Here is a 4,492-nt window from a genome sequence, read left to right on the forward strand (position 1 = left end):
GAGCCCCCTTGGGTTCAGTTCATCCTAACAGATTTGCATCCAAGCCCCTGAGGGACACAGACCGGGAATCAAGATTCAACAAAGAACGGTATCAGCCATATGTTAATCGAAGGAACAGCGGCCTGAGCCTCAATGCCCCTCGGAGCGAACAGAGAAACGATCGAGGTCAAAGTTCTCGGGGACTCATGAGCAAGAGTGGGTTCGATAAACATGCCGACCCCACAGAAGCTCCCCACTTATCAGAGTACAACTTATCGTAGATGCGTCCGGGATTGTCTCAGCTATTGGGAAAATCAAAGATATCAGGTGGCCCAGGCCTATACAGACTGATCCTTCTCAAATAAATCCAAATTGATGTGCAAATATCATGGCACACATAGTCATCGAATGGAAGATTGCAGACAGCTAAGGGAAGAAGTGGCTCGTTTGTTCAACGAGGGCCATCTTCGAGAATTCCTAATTGATCGGGCTAAGAATAACTTCAGGGAGAAGGATGCAAGGAAAAATGAATAAGAAGAACCACAACATGTAATCCACATGATCATCGGCGGAGTCGATGTCCCTCAAAGGCCCGTGTTCAAGCACACCAAAGTATCAATCACCAAAGAAAAATAGACTCGGAGCTATGTGCTCGAGGATGTCTTATCGTTCTGTGATGAGAAAGTAGAAGGCATATCTTAGCCTCACAATGACGCCCTGGTAATCTCTATATTTTTGAATAAAATTCAAGTTAAATGTGTTTTAGTGGATCTAGGTAGCTCAGCAAACATAATTAGATTGAGAGTCGTGGAATAACTCGCCCTACAAGATCAGATCATACCTGCATTCTGGGTCCTAAATGGCTTCAACATGGCAAGCGAAACAATAAAGGGAGAAATTATCTTGCCAGTAAACGTAGCCGGGACCATACAAGATATGAATTTCCATGTCATCAAGAGTGACATGAGATATAATGCACTCCTCGGGAGACTGTGGATACACAACATGAGGGCAGTGCCTTTAATTCTTCACCAAATGATGAAGTTCCCAACAGAAGAAGGAGTAAAAATAGTCTATGGGGAGTAACATGATGCAAAGGATATGTTTGCAATCGAGGAAGTGATTCAAACTTTAGAACCCTCGATCTCGGAGAAATCGAGCGTTGGAGGTAAATAGGCATCCAAATAGCAATCACCGCCTCCAGCCTCAATGGAATCAGAGCAACAGGTAATCAAAGACGAAGACGAGGATTTCCTTACTCCCCGAACCTTCGTCGTCCCCGAAGAGTCCGATGCAACCATGTCAACTATCGAGGAGCTGGAGTAGGTCATTTTGATCGAACATATGCCCGAGAAAAAGGTATACTCGGGAACGGGATTGACCCTCGAACTCAGGAAAAAACTCATTCAAATTCTTATTGATAATATAGATTGCTTTGCTTGGTCCCATTTAGATATGACAAGGATTCCACCGGAGATCACCTTGCATCGGCTGAGCACCGATCCTAAGTTCAAACCGGTGAAGCAAAAAAAGAGGCCTCAATCCGAGATAAAGCATGCTTTCATAAAGGATGAGGTAACCAAACTTCTTAAAATAGGATCTATACGGGAGGTAAAATACCCCGAGTGGTTAGCCAATGTAGTTGTAGTTCCTAAAAAATGAAACAAACTTAGAATATGTGTAGACTATAAAGACTTGAACAAAGCATGCCTAAAGGATTCTTTCCCACTGCCCAACATCGATCGTATAATCGATGCCACAGCCGGCCACGAAATCCTTTTTCTAGATGCCTACTCCGGGTACTGTAAATGCCTAATTTTTGTTCTTTCTTATACATTGTAGTTTTGAGTAATTATTTTTGTGTATGTTTGGAGATTTGAGAATTAGAATTTTAGTTTAATTAATTCATTAGAGGGAAACGGGGTTAGGCTAGTATATTTTAATTAAAATTGTGCCAAAATTGGCCGAAATTTTGAGCCTAATTCGGTCATACCCATTCCATTAGTTGGTTGGCCAAGAAAGAGCTCAAAATGACGTAGTTTTCTCTTGAAACTACGTCATTTTGATGAGTGAGGTGAGATTAAATCCCATCCGTTCATACCACTTTGATCTAAGGGCTCTAATTTACTCTCCACCCCATGTATATAAGGCCTCAAAATCAGAAATTTGGCCCCCATTGTTTCCCTATTCTCTCTTCTTCCTCCTCTCTCCTCACCCTCTCATCTCCGCTGCCCAGTGCCGCCGCCGGAAATCGCACACGGGCGGCGGCCAACCTCCAATCCCCCCCCCCAAATTTCACTACTTCTTCCTCTCAACCTCCTCTCCATGAATCCGAACCCCAAAACCCCATAACCCTTCTTAATCTCCGCAGATCTAAGCTTAACCGAAACCCTAGCTGCCGCCGACCACCCCAAACTCCAAAAAATTTTTACACCACCGGCCTCCTCTTCACCCCCTCGTTCCATATATCCAACTCAAAACCTCAAAAAACTCTCACCACCACCGGCGACCACCCCTACTGCCGATCCGCCGCCGCCACTGCCGGTCCGCCGCCGTCACTGCCGTCCCTCAACCACCACTGCCTCTCGTTTCTCTTCTCAAACCGACCTCGAGCAAGGTTGTGTCGTTGTTATCATTGAAACCGGACTCAATTCGTCGGAGTTTTTGGTTTCGAGAATATCAACAATAGAAGCTTTCTCGAAGTCGTACCACTGCCCAATCGTCACAACGCCACCACTGTTCGAACACTCAAATTTGGTAAAACTCGAACCTTAATGCTTTCCTCCATGTTTTGATTTTCTGTTTCCCGTCCTTTGTTTGTAGTTTTGTTATAATTCTGTTTAGTGATTATTTTATTTAGCTCTTAATCTATTCTTTGATTTTTATTGTTGTTGTTGTTGTTGTTTGTTTAGCTTAATTGATTGTGTTAGTTTGTGTCATTGTTGACGTATTTTTGCTTTGCTTTACGTCGTTTAGTTCTGATTTTAGGTTAGTATTTCTAATGTTCATTTTGGTTCAAGCAGATTAGCTTTAAGTACTTCATAGGTTAATATTTGTTTCTTGCTTGGTTTCAATCTTGAAGTTCTCTTTCTCCTTGTTGGTTAATAGTTCAATCAGTTAAATGCTTTCTAGTTTTTTGTTTTTGCGCAAGTGGTATGATATTTGATGTTGTTAAAATCTGAAGTTTATGGTTTTTTATCGCAAAATAGGGTGCCAGTAGCCTACTTTTCCTAGTAGGATGGCTGAAATGACATTTTTTTCTCCTTGCTTCTGACATAGTAGATGTTCTTTCACCTTTTGGACAGATTTTGAACAGCATTTAGCACATAATGTCAGTCCTTGTCGGGCAGACTTTTGGTGAACCAAAATCTGTCCAAAAAGTTGGCTTTTCTTTGCCTATTTAAGGGCTGCCCTTTCCTCATTTTTAAGGGGGGGATCACACATTTGATGAACAGTTTTTACACCCTAAAAATACAATTTTGAGAGAGAAAAATCAAGAACTAAATAGCAAATAGTAAGCTGAAAATTTTGAGCTTGGTGAGTTGTTTCTTAGAGTGCAAAAACCTTGGAGAAAAAATAGAAGGATCCTTTGAGCAATTCATGAAGTTGTTAGCTACTAGTTTCAAACATCCTTGTTGAGTTTTCTGGGTTATTTTTCTGTTGTTTGTTGCTGTCCCTTTGTCATTTGTTGTTGTCACTGCTGCTGATTTTTAGGTCATCCATTGCTGACATTTTTTCTGCTATCCAGGTAATTCCTTTAATGTACTGAAATTCTTGATCAAGAATTAATGCAAGTGAAGCAACTTGAGTCATTCTGTGTATTTTGAGATTTTGAAAATATTCTGTCCAGATCCATTTGAGCACCATAACTCATAAATGTTATCATATTTTAGAGTTTGTTTTAAAGGATTAGAGCATTTACTAAGTTTAGAGTTCATAATTATTATTATCATATAATAGGTGATAATGAAGTGAGTCTTATTTTCTTTGTTTCGTTTCTTTTGTTCAATTAGCAAGTTAGCGGTTTACATATGTAATATTATTTTAGAGTTTGCATATTTAAAAAGACTAGTTTAATTTGATTATACACATAGGTGTGGGGTCCTGAGCCATGTAATTTTTACTTTTAGATTAGTGGAATTATGGGCTTATAAAAGTTGATTCTTAAACAAAGGAAAAGAAAATGAAATAACGACACATTGGATTCCACCTTATATAACATGCCACTTTTATTTTTGAGACTATTATTTTCTCATTGTCATTCCAATGAATTGAATCGGTCATGCATTTGGTTTGGGTTAGCAGCATGGTCCCCCCCCCCCTTTCTCCTCTTTTTGTACATCAAAGCTCGCCCCAAACTTAGTTAATTTTCATAAAAATCAGATTTTTTTTGTAATTAAAATATTTTAATGACTTAATAACTTTAATAACTAATTTAAACACTAGGCAAATAGTAAGCATTCTTCAATCTTTTTTTACGAACTCGCTTGCGTAGCATGATAGTAGCTTTTAA

Source organism: Nicotiana sylvestris, chromosome 9 (assembly GCF_000393655.2).
Source record: "Nicotiana sylvestris chromosome 9, ASM39365v2, whole genome shotgun sequence".
NCBI lineage: Eukaryota > Viridiplantae > Streptophyta > Magnoliopsida > Solanales > Solanaceae > Nicotiana > Nicotiana sylvestris.